The following is a 14,144-nucleotide window of genomic DNA, read 5'->3' on the forward strand; positions in this document are numbered from 1 at the left end:
TAGTCCTCAATCCTCAATCCTCAATCCTCGTTCCTCAAACCTCAATCCTCAACCCTCAGTCTTCATCCTCAATCCTCAAACCTCAATCCTCAATCCTCAATATTCAATCATCAATCCTCAAACCTCAATCTTCAATCCTCATTCTTCAATCCTAAATACCCAAACCTCAATCTTCAATCCTCAATCCTCAATCCTCAATTCTCAATCCTCAATCCTTAATCCTCAGACCTCAAACATCAATATTCAACCCTCAGTCCTCGTCCTCAATCCACAACCCTCAATCCTCAGTCCTCAATATTCAATCATCAATATTCAATCTACAATCCTCAATCCTCAATCCTCAATCCTCAATCCTCAATCCTCAATCCTCAATCTTCAATCCTGAATCCTCAATCCTGAATACTCAATCCTCAATCTTCAATCCTCAATACTTAATCTTCAATGCTCAATCCTCAATCCTCAATCCTCAATCCTCAATCTTCAATTCTCAACACTCAATCTTCAATCGTCAATCCTCAATTCTCAATCCTCAATCCTCATTCTTCAATCTTCAATACTGAATACTCAATCTTCAATCCTCAAATCTCAATCCTCAATCCTCAATCCTCAATCTTCAATCCTCAACACTCAATCCTCAATCCTCAATCCTCAATACTAATTCCTCAATCCTCATTCTTCAATCCTCAATACCCAATCCTCAATTTCAATCCTCAATCCTCAATCCTCATTTCTCAATCCTCAATCCTCAACCCTCAGCCCTCGCCCTCCATCCTCAATCCTCAATCCTCAATCCTCAATCTTCAATCCTCAATTCTCAATCTTCAGTCCTCGATCCTCAATCATCAATCCTCAATCCTCAATCCTCAGGCATGAATACTCAATCTTCAATGCTCAATCCTCAATCCTCAATCCTCAATCCTCATTCCTCAATCCTCAATACCCAATCATCAATCCTCAATCCTCAATCCTCAATCCTCAATGTTCAGTCATCAGTACTCAATCTTCAATCCCCAATCATCAATCCTCAATACTCAATCTTCAATACTCAATCCTCAATCCTCAATCCTCAATCCTCAATCCACAGGCGTCAATACTCAATCTACAATATTCAATCCTCAATCCTTAATCCTCAATCCACAATCCTCAACCTTCAATACTCAATACTCAATCTTCAATCCTCAATCCTCAATCCTCAATCCTCAATCCTCAATCCTCAATCCTCAATATTCAATCCTCAATACTCAATCTTCAATCATCAATCCTCAATCCTCAATTCTCAGTCGTAAATCCTCAGTCACCAATCCTCAATCTTCAATACTCAATCGTCAATCCTTAGTACTCAACACTCAATCCTCAATCCTCGTTCCTCAAACCTCAATCCTCAACCCTCAGTCTTCGTCCTCAATCCTCAAACCTCAATCCTCAATCCTCAATATTCAATCATCAATACTCAATCTTCAATCCTCAATCCTCAATCCTCAAATCCTCAATCCGCAATCCTCAATCCTCAATCCTCAATCCTCAATCCTCAATCCTCAATTCTCAATCCTCAATCCTCAGTCCTCAATCCTCAATTCTCAATCCTCAATCCTTAATCCCCAGACCTCAAACATCAATATTCAACCCTGAATCCTCGTCCACAATCCACAACACTCAATCCGCAGTCCTCAATATTCAATCATCAATATTCAATCTTCACACCTCAATCCTCAATCCTCAATCCTCAATCCTCAATCCTCAATCTTCAACCCTGATTCCTCAATCCTCAATACTCAATCCTCAATCTTCAATCCTCAATAACCAATCTTCAATCCTCAATCCTCAATCCTCAATCCTCAATACTCAATCCTCAATCCTCATTCTTCAATCCTCAATACCCAATCCTCAATCTTCAATCCTCAATCCTCAATCCTCAATCCCAATTCCTCAATCCTCATTCTTCAATCCTCAATACCCAATCCTCAATTTCAATCCTCAATCCTCAATCCTCATTTCTCAATCCTCAATCCTCAACCCTCAGCCCTCATCCTCCATCCTCAGTACTCAATCCTCTATCCTCAATCTTCAATCCTCAATACCCTATCTTCGATCCTCATTCCTCAATCCTCAATCCTCAATCCTCAATCTTCAATCCTCAATACTCAATCTGCAATTCTCAATCCTCAAACCTCATTCCTCAATCCTCATTCCTCAATCCTCAATACCCAATCCTCAATCCTCAATCCTCAATCCTCAATCCTCAATCCTCAATCTTCAACCCTATATCCTCAATCCTCAATACTCAATCCTCAATCTTCAATGCTCAATACTCAATCTTCAATCATCAATCCTCAATCCTCAATCCTCAATATTCGATCATCAATACTCAATCTTCAATCCTCATTCCTCAATCCCCAATTCTCAATCCCCAATTCTCAATCCTCAATCCTCAATCCTCAATCCTCAATCCTCAATCCTCAATCCACAATCCTCAACCTTCTATACTCAATAATCAATATCCAATCCTCAATCCTCACTCCGCAATCTTCAACCCTGAATCCTCAATCCTCAATACTCAATCCTCAATCTTCAATCCTCAATACTCAATCTTCAATTCTCAATCCCCAATCCTCAATCCTCAGTCCTCAATCTTCAACCCTCAACACTCAATCTTCAATCCTCAATCCTCAATCCTCAATCCTCAATCCTCAATCTTCTATCCTCATCGATAATCTTCAATCAGCAATCCTCAATCCTCAATTCTCAGTCGTCAATCCTCAGTCATCAATTCTCAATCTTCAATACTCAATCGTCAATGCTTAGTCCTCAATCCTCAATCCTCAATCCTCGTTCCTCAAACCTCAATCCTCAAACCTCAGTCTTCATCCTCAATCCTCAAACCTCAATCCTCAATCCTCAATATTCAATCATCAATCCTCAAACCTCAATCTTCAATCCTCATTCTTCAATCCTAAATACCCAATCCTCAATCTTCAATCCTCAATCCTCAATCCTCAATTCTCATTCCTCAATTCTTAATCCTCAGACCTCAAACATCAATATTCAACCCTCAGACCTGGTCCTCAATCCACAACACTCAATCCTCAGTCCTCAATATTCAATCATAAATATTCAATCTTCAATCCTCAATCCTCAATCCACAATCCTCAATCCTCAATGCTCAATCCGCAATCCTCAGTATTCAATCATCAATACTCAATCTTCAACCCTCAATCTTCAATCCTCAATACTCAATCTTCAATCCTCAATCCTCAATCCTCAATCCTCAATCCTCAATCCTCAGGCCTCAATACTCAATCTACAATATTCAATCCTCAATCCTTAATCCTTAATCCACAATCCTCAACCTTCAATACACAATACTCAATCTTCAATCCTCAATCCTCAATCCTCAATCCTCAATCCTCAATCCTCAATCCGCAATATTCAATCCTCAATACTCAATCTTCAATCAGCAATCCTCAATCCTCAATTCTCAGTCGTCAATCCTCAGTCATCAATCCTCAATCTTCAATACTCAATCGTCGATCCTTAGTGCTCAATCCTCAATCCTCAATCCTCGTTCCTCAAACCTCAATCCTCAACCCTCAGTCTTTATCCTCAGTCCTCAAACCTCAATCCTCAATCCTCAATATTCAATCATCAATCCTCAAACCTCAATCTTCAATCCTCATTCTTCAATCCTAAATACCCAATCCTCAATCTTCAATCCTCAATCCTCAATCCTCAATTCTCAATCCTTAATCCTTAATCCTCAGACCTCAAACATCAATATTCAACCCTCAGTCCTCGTCCTCAATCCACAACCCTCAATCCTCAGTCCTCAATATTCAATCATCAATATTCAATCTTCAATCCTCAATCCTCAATCCTCAATCTTCAATCCTCAATCCTCAATCCTCAATCCTCAATCCTCAATCTTCAATCCTCAACACTCAATCTTCAATCCTCAATCCTCAATCCTCAATCCTCAATCTTCAATCCTCAATCCTCAAACCTCAATCTTCAATCCTCATTCTTCAATCCTAAATACCCAATCCTCAATCTTCAATCCTCAATCCTCAATCCTCAATTCTCAATCCTTAATCCTTAATCCTCAGACCTCAAACATCAATATTCAACCCTCAGTCCTCGTCCTCAATCCACAACCCTCAATCCTCAGTCCTCAATATTCAATCATCAATATTCAATCTTCAATCCTCAATCCTCAATCCTCAATCCTCAGTCCTCAATATTCAATCATCAATACTCAATCTTCTATCCTCAATCCTCAATCCTCAATCCTCAATCCTCAATCCTCAATCCTCAATCCTCAATCCTCAATCCTCAATCCTCAATCCTCAATCCTCAATCCTCAATTCTCAATCCTCAATCCTCAGTCCTCAGTCGTCGAATCTCAATCCCCGACGCTTAGCACTCATCCTCAATCCTCAGTCCTCAATCCTCAATTCTCAATCCTCAATCCTTAATCCCCAGACCTCAAACATCAATATTCAACCCTGAATCCTCGTCACAATCCACAACCCTCAATCCGCAGTCCTCAATATTCAATCATCAATATTCAATCTTCAATCCTCAATCCTCACTCCTCAATCCTCAATCCTCAATCCTCAATCTTCAACCCTGAATCCTCAATCCTCAATACTCAATCCTCAATCTTCAATCCTCAATACCCAATCTTCAATCCTCAATCCTCAATCCTCAATACTCAATCCTCAATCTTCAATCCTCAACACTCAATCTTCAATCCTCAATCCTCAATCCTCAATCCTCAATCCTCATTCTTCAATCCTCAATTCCCAATCCTCAATCTTCAATCCTCAATCCTCAATCCTCAATCCCAATTCCTCAATCCTCATTCTTCAATCCTCAATACCCAATCCTCAATTTCAATCCTCAATCCTCAATCCTCATTTCTCAATCCTCAATCCTCAACCCTCAGCCCTCATCCTCCATCCTCAGTACTCAATCCTCTATCCTCAATCTTCAATCCTCAATACCCAATATTCAATCCTCATTCCTCAATCCTCAATCCTCAATCCTCAATCATCAATCCTCAATACTCAATCTGCAATCCTCAATCCTCAAACCTCAATCCTCAATCCTCATTCCTCAATCCTCAATACCCAATCCTCAATCCTCAATCCTCAATCCTCTGTCCTCAATCCTCAATCTTCAACCCTATATCCTCAATCCTCAATACTCAATCCTCAATCTTCAATCCTTAATACTCAATCTTCAATCCTCAATCCTCAATCCTCAATCCTCAATATTCAATCATCAATACTCAATCTTCAATCCTCATTCCTCAATCCCCAATTCTCAATCCTCAATCCTCAATCCTCAATCCTCAAGCCACAATCCTCAACCTTCTATACTCAATAATCAATCTCCAATCCTCAATCCTCACTCCTCAATCTTCAACCCTGAATCCTCAATCCTCAATACTCAATCCTCAATCTTCAATCCTCAATACTCAATCTTCAATCCTCAATCCCCAATCCTCAATCCTCAGTCCTCTATCTTCAACCCTCAACACTCAATCTTCAATCCTCAATCCTCAATCCTCAATCCTCAATCCTCAATCTTCAATCCTCATCACTAATCTTCAATCAGCAATCCTCAATCCTCAATTCTCAGTCGTCAATCCTCAGTCATCAATCCTCAATCTTCAATACTCAATCGTCAATCCTTAGTCCTCAATCCTCAATCCTCAATCCTCGTTCCTCAAACCTCAATCCTCAACCCTCAGTCTTCATCCTCAATCCTCAAACCTCAATCCTCAATCCTCAATATTCAATCATCAATCCTCAAACCTCAATCTTCAATCCTCATTCTTCAATCCTAAATACCCAAACCTCAATCTTCAATCCTCAATCCTCAATCCTCAATTCTCAATCCTCAATCCTTAATCCTCAGACCTCAAACATCAATATTCAACCCTCAGTCCTCGTCCTCAATCCACAACCCTCAATCCTCAGTCCTCAATATTCAATCATCAATATTCAATCTACAATCCTCAATCCTCAATCCTCAATCCTCAATCCTCAATCCTCAATCCTCAATCTTCAATCCTGAATCCTCAATCCTGAATACTCAATCCTCAATCTTCAATCCTCAATACTTAATCTTCAATGCTCAATCCTCAATCCTCAATCCTCAATCCTCAATCTTCAATTCTCAACACTCAATCTTCAATCGTCAATCCTCAATTCTCAATCCTCAATCCTCATTCTTCAATCTTCAATACTGAATACTCAATCTTCAATCCTCAAATCTCAATCCTCAATCCTCAATCCTCAATCTTCAATCCTCAACACTCAATCCTCAATCCTCAATCCTCAATACTAATTCCTCAATCCTCATTCTTCAATCCTCAATACCCAATCCTCAATTTCAATCCTCAATCCTCAATCCTCATTTCTCAATCCTCAATCCTCAACCCTCAGCCCTCGCCCTCCATCCTCAATCCTCAATCCTCAATCCTCAATCTTCAATCCTCAATTCTCAATCTTCAGTCCTCGATCCTCAATCATCAATCCTCAATCCTCAATCCTCAGGCATGAATACTCAATCTTCAATGCTCAATCCTCAATCCTCAATCCTCAATCCTCATTCCTCAATCCTCAATACCCAATCATCAATCCTCAATCCTCAATCCTCAATCCTCAATGTTCAGTCATCAGTACTCAATCTTCAATCCCCAATCATCAATCCTCAATACTCAATCTTCAATACTCAATCCTCAATCCTCAATCCTCAATCCTCAATCCACAGGCGTCAATACTCAATCTACAATATTCAATCCTCAATCCTTAATCCTCAATCCACAATCCTCAACCTTCAATACTCAATACTCAATCTTCAATCCTCAATCCTCAATCCTCAATCCTCAATCCTCAATCCTCAATCCTCAATATTCAATCCTCAATACTCAATCTTCAATCATCAATCCTCAATCCTCAATTCTCAGTCGTAAATCCTCAGTCACCAATCCTCAATCTTCAATACTCAATCGTCAATCCTTAGTACTCAACACTCAATCCTCAATCCTCGTTCCTCAAACCTCAATCCTCAACCCTCAGTCTTCGTCCTCAATCCTCAAACCTCAATCCTCAATCCTCAATATTCAATCATCAATACTCAATCTTCAATCCTCAATCCTCAATCCTCAAATCCTCAATCCGCAATCCTCAATCCTCAATCCTCAATCCTCAATCCTCAATCCTCAATTCTCAATCCTCAATCCTCAGTCCTCAATCCTCAATTCTCAATCCTCAATCCTTAATCCCCAGACCTCAAACATCAATATTCAACCCTGAATCCTCGTCCACAATCCACAACACTCAATCCGCAGTCCTCAATATTCAATCATCAATATTCAATCTTCACACCTCAATCCTCAATCCTCAATCCTCAATCCTCAATCCTCAATCTTCAACCCTGATTCCTCAATCCTCAATACTCAATCCTCAATCTTCAATCCTCAATAACCAATCTTCAATCCTCAATCCTCAATCCTCAATCCTCAATACTCAATCCTCAATCCTCATTCTTCAATCCTCAATACCCAATCCTCAATCTTCAATCCTCAATCCTCAATCCTCAATCCCAATTCCTCAATCCTCATTCTTCAATCCTCAATACCCAATCCTCAATTTCAATCCTCAATCCTCAATCCTCATTTCTCAATCCTCAATCCTCAACCCTCAGCCCTCATCCTCCATCCTCAGTACTCAATCCTCTATCCTCAATCTTCAATCCTCAATACCCTATCTTCGATCCTCATTCCTCAATCCTCAATCCTCAATCCTCAATCTTCAATCCTCAATACTCAATCTGCAATTCTCAATCCTCAAACCTCATTCCTCAATCCTCATTCCTCAATCCTCAATACCCAATCCTCAATCCTCAATCCTCAATCCTCAATCCTCAATCCTCAATCTTCAACCCTATATCCTCAATCCTCAATACTCAATCCTCAATCTTCAATGCTCAATACTCAATCTTCAATCATCAATCCTCAATCCTCAATCCTCAATATTCGATCATCAATACTCAATCTTCAATCCTCATTCCTCAATCCCCAATTCTCAATCCCCAATTCTCAATCCTCAATCCTCAATCCTCAATCCTCAATCCTCAATCCTCAATCCACAATCCTCAACCTTCTATACTCAATAATCAATATCCAATCCTCAATCCTCACTCCGCAATCTTCAACCCTGAATCCTCAATCCTCAATACTCAATCCTCAATCTTCAATCCTCAATACTCAATCTTCAATTCTCAATCCCCAATCCTCAATCCTCAGTCCTCAATCTTCAACCCTCAACACTCAATCTTCAATCCTCAATCCTCAATCCTCAATCCTCAATCCTCAATCTTCTATCCTCATCGATAATCTTCAATCAGCAATCCTCAATCCTCAATTCTCAGTCGTCAATCCTCAGTCATCAATTCTCAATCTTCAATACTCAATCGTCAATGCTTAGTCCTCAATCCTCAATCCTCAATCCTCGTTCCTCAAACCTCAATCCTCAAACCTCAGTCTTCATCCTCAATCCTCAAACCTCAATCCTCAATCCTCAATATTCAATCATCAATCCTCAAACCTCAATCTTCAATCCTCATTCTTCAATCCTAAATACCCAATCCTCAATCTTCAATCCTCAATCCTCAATCCTCAATTCTCATTCCTCAATTCTTAATCCTCAGACCTCAAACATCAATATTCAACCCTCAGTCCTCGTCCTCAATCCACAACCCTCAATCCTCAGTCCTCAATATTGAATCATCAATATTCAACCCTCAATCCTCAATCTTCAATCCTCAATAATCAATCTCCAATCCTCAATCCTCAATCCTCGATCCTCAATCCTCAGGCATCAATACTCAATCTTCAATACTCAATCCTCAATCCTCAATCGTCAATCCTCAATCCTCAGACCTCAATCCTCAATCCTCAATATTCAATCATCAATCCTTAATCCTCAATCCACAATCCTCAACCTTCAATACCCAATACTCAATCTTCAATACTCAATCCTCAATCCTCAATCCTCAATCCTCAATCCGCAATATTCAGTCCTCAATACTCAATCTTCAATCATCAATCCTCAATCCTCAATTCTCAGTCGTCAATCCTCAGTCATCAATCCTCAATCTTCAATACTCAATCGTCAATCCTTAGTCCTCAATCCTCAATCCTCAATCCTCGTTCCTCAAACCTCAATCCTCAACCCTCAGTCTTCATCCTCTATCCTCAAACCTCAATCCTCAATCCTCAATATTCAATCATCAATACTCAATCTTCAATCCCCAATCCTCAAACCTCAATCCTCAATCCTCATTCTTCAATCCTAAATACCCAATCCTTAATCTGCAATCCTCAATCCTCAATCCTCAATTCTCAATCCTCAATCCTTAACCCTCAGACCTCAAACATCAATATTCAACCCTCAGACCTGGTCCTCAATCCACAACACTCAATCCTCAGTCCTCAATATTCAATCATAAATATTCAATCTTCAATCCTCAATCCTCAATCCACAATCCTCAATCCTCAATGCTCAATCCGCAATCCTCAGTATTCAATCATCAATACTCAATCTTCAACCCTCAATCTTCAATCCTCAATACTCAATCTTCAATCCTCAATCCTCAATCCTCAATCCTCAATCCTCAATCCTCAGGCCTCAATACTCAATCTACAATATTCAATCCTCAATCCTTAATCCTTAATCCACAATCCTCAACCTTCAATACACAATACTCAATCTTCAATCCTCAATCCTCAATCCTCAATCCTCAATCCTCAATCCTCAATCCGCAATATTCAATCCTCAATACTCAATCTTCAATCAGCAATCCTCAATCCTCAATTCTCAGTCGTCAATCCTCAGTCATCAATCCTCAATCTTCAATACTCAATCGTCGATCCTTAGTGCTCAATCCTCAATCCTCAATCCTCGTTCCTCAAACCTCAATCCTCAACCCTCAGTCTTTATCCTCAGTCCTCAAACCTCAATCCTCAATCCTCAATATTCAATCATCAATCCTCAAACCTCAATCTTCAATCCTCATTCTTCAATCCTAAATACCCAATCCTCAATCTTCAATCCTCAATCCTCAATCCTCAATTCTCAATCCTTAATCCTTAATCCTCAGACCTCAAACATCAATATTCAACCCTCAGTCCTCGTCCTCAATCCACAACCCTCAATCCTCAGTCCTCAATATTCAATCATCAATATTCAATCTTCAATCCTCAATCCTCAATCCTCAATCTTCAATCCTCAATCCTCAATCCTCAATCCTCAATCCTCAATCTTCAATCCTCAACACTCAATCTTCAATCCTCAATCCTCAATCCTCAATCCTCAATCTTCAATCCTCAATCCTCAAACCTCAATCTTCAATCCTCATTCTTCAATCCTAAATACCCAATCCTCAATCTTCAATCCTCAATCCTCAATCCTCAATTCTCAATCCTTAATCCTTAATCCTCAGACCTCAAACATCAATATTCAACCCTCAGTCCTCGTCCTCAATCCACAACCCTCAATCCTCAGTCCTCAATATTCAATCATCAATATTCAATCTTCAATCCTCAATCCTCAATCCTCAATCCTCAGTCCTCAATATTCAATCATCAATACTCAATCTTCTATCCTCAATCCTCAATCCTCAATCCTCAATCCTCAATCCTCAATCCTCAATCCTCAATCCTCAATCCTCAATCCTCAATCCTCAATCCTCAATCCTCAATTCTCAATCCTCAATCCTCAGTCCTCAGTCGTCGAATCTCAATCCCCGACGCTTAGCACTCATCCTCAATCCTCAGTCCTCAATCCTCAATTCTCAATCCTCAATCCTTAATCCCCAGACCTCAAACATCAATATTCAACCCTGAATCCTCGTCACAATCCACAACCCTCAATCCGCAGTCCTCAATATTCAATCATCAATATTCAATCTTCAATCCTCAATCCTCACTCCTCAATCCTCAATCCTCAATCCTCAATCTTCAACCCTGAATCCTCAATCCTCAATACTCAATCCTCAATCTTCAATCCTCAATACCCAATCTTCAATCCTCAATCCTCAATCCTCAATACTCAATCCTCAATCTTCAATCCTCAACACTCAATCTTCAATCCTCAATCCTCAATCCTCAATCCTCAATCCTCATTCTTCAATCCTCAATTCCCAATCCTCAATCTTCAATCCTCAATCCTCAATCCTCAATCCCAATTCCTCAATCCTCATTCTTCAATCCTCAATACCCAATCCTCAATTTCAATCCTCAATCCTCAATCCTCATTTCTCAATCCTCAATCCTCAACCCTCAGCCCTCATCCTCCATCCTCAGTACTCAATCCTCTATCCTCAATCTTCAATCCTCAATACCCAATATTCAATCCTCATTCCTCAATCCTCAATCCTCAATCCTCAATCATCAATCCTCAATACTCAATCTGCAATCCTCAATCCTCAAACCTCAATCCTCAATCCTCATTCCTCAATCCTCAATACCCAATCCTCAATCCTCAATCCTCAATCCTCTGTCCTCAATCCTCAATCTTCAACCCTATATCCTCAATCCTCATTCTTCAATCCTCAATACCCAATCCTCAATTTCAATCCTCAATCCTCAATCCTCATTTCTCAATCCTCAATCCTCAACCCTCAGCCCTCATCCTCCATCCTCAGTACTCAATCCTCTATCCTCAATCTTCAATCCTCAATACCCAATATTCAATCCTCATTCCTCAATCCTCAATCCTCAATCCTCAATCATCAATCCTCAATACTCAATCTGCAATCCTCAATCCTCAAACCTCAATCCTCAATCCTCATTCCTCAATCCTCAATACCCAATCCTCAATCCTCAATCCTCAATCCTCTGTCCTCAATCCTCAATCTTCAACCCTATATCCTCAATCCTCAATACTCAATCCTCAATCTTCAATCCTTAATACTCAATCTTCAATCCTCAATCCTCAATCCTCAATCCTCAATATTCAATCATCAATACTCAATCTTCAATCCTCATTCCTCAATCCCCAATTCTCAATCCTCAATCCTCAATCCTCAATCCTCAAGCCACAATCCTCAACCTTCTATACTCAATAATCAATCTCCAATCCTCAATCCTCACTCCTCAATCTTCAACCCTGAATCCTCAATCCTCAATACTCAATCCTCAATCTTCAATCCTCAATACTCAATCTTCAATCCTCAATCCCCAATCCTCAATCCTCAGTCCTCTATCTTCAACCCTCAACACTCAATCTTCAATCCTCAATCCTCAATCCTCAATCCTCAATCCTCAATCTTCAATCCTCATCACTAATCTTCAATCAGCAATCCTCAATCCTCAATTCTCAGTCGTCAATCCTCAGTCATCAATCCTCAATCTTCAATACTCAATCGTCAATCCTTAGTCCTCAATCCTCAATCCTCAATCCTCGTTCCTCAAACCTCAATCCTCAACCCTCAGTCTTCATCCTCAATCCTCAAACCTCAATCCTCAATCCTCAATATTCAATCATCAATCCTCAAACCTCAATCTTCAATCCTCATTCTTCAATCCTAAATACCCAAACCTCAATCTTCAATCCTCAATCCTCAATCCTCAATTCTCAATCCTCAATCCTTAATCCTCAGACCTCAAACATCAATATTCAACCCTCAGTCCTCGTCCTCAATCCACAACCCTCAATCCTCAGTCCTCAATATTCAATCATCAATATTCAATCTACAATCCTCAATCCTCAATCCTCAATCCTCAATCCTCAATCCTCAATCCTCAATCTTCAATCCTGAATCCTCAATCCTGAATACTCAATCCTCAATCTTCAATCCTCAATACTTAATCTTCAATGCTCAATCCTCAATCCTCAATCCTCAATCCTCAATCTTCAATTCTCAACACTCAATCTTCAATCGTCAATCCTCAATTCTCAATCCTCAATCCTCATTCTTCAATCTTCAATACTGAATACTCAATCTTCAATCCTCAAATCTCAATCCTCAATCCTCAATCCTCAATCTTCAATCCTCAACACTCAATCCTCAATCCTCAATCCTCAATACTAATTCCTCAATCCTCATTCTTCAATCCTCAATACCCAATCCTCAATTTCAATCCTCAATCCTCAATCCTCATTTCTCAATCCTCAATCCTCAACCCTCAGCCCTCGCCCTCCATCCTCAATCCTCAATCCTCAATCCTCAATCTTCAATCCTCAATTCTCAATCTTCAGTCCTCGATCCTCAATCATCAATCCTCAATCCTCAATCCTCAGGCATGAATACTCAATCTTCAATGCTCAATCCTCAATCCTCAATCCTCAATCCTCATTCCTCAATCCTCAATACCCAATCATCAATCCTCAATCCTCAATCCTCAATCCTCAATGTTCAGTCATCAGTACTCAATCTTCAATCCCCAATCATCAATCCTCAATACTCAATCTTCAATACTCAATCCTCAATCCTCAATCCTCAATCCTCAATCCACAGGCGTCAATACTCAATCTACAATATTCAATCCTCAATCCTTAATCCTCAATCCACAATCCTCAACCTTCAATACTCAATACTCAATCTTCAATCCTCAATCCTCAATCCTCAATCCTCAATCCTCAATCCTCAATCCTCAATATTCAATCCTCAATACTCAATCTTCAATCATCAATCCTCAATCCTCAATTCTCAGTCGTAAATCCTCAGTCACCAATCCTCAATCTTCAATACTCAATCGTCAATCCTTAGTACTCAACACTCAATCCTCAATCCTCGTTCCTCAAACCTCAATCCTCAACCCTCAGTCTTCGTCCTCAATCCTCAAACCTCAATCCTCAATCCTCAATATTCAATCATCAATACTCAATCTTCAATCCTCAATCCTCAAACCTCTATCCTCAATCCTCATTCTTCAATCCTAAATACCCAATCCTCAATCTTCAATCCTCAATCGTCAATCCTCAATCCTAATTCCTCAAACCTCATTCTTCAATCCTCAATACCCAATCCTCAATTTCAATCCTCAATCCTCAATCCTCACTTCTCAATCCTCAATCGTCAACCCTCAGCCCTCATCCTACATCCTCAATCCTCAATCCTCAATCCTCAAT

This window comes from Calliopsis andreniformis, unplaced genomic scaffold, assembly GCF_051401765.1.
Source record: "Calliopsis andreniformis isolate RMS-2024a unplaced genomic scaffold, iyCalAndr_principal scaffold0030, whole genome shotgun sequence".
NCBI lineage: Eukaryota > Metazoa > Arthropoda > Insecta > Hymenoptera > Andrenidae > Calliopsis > Calliopsis andreniformis.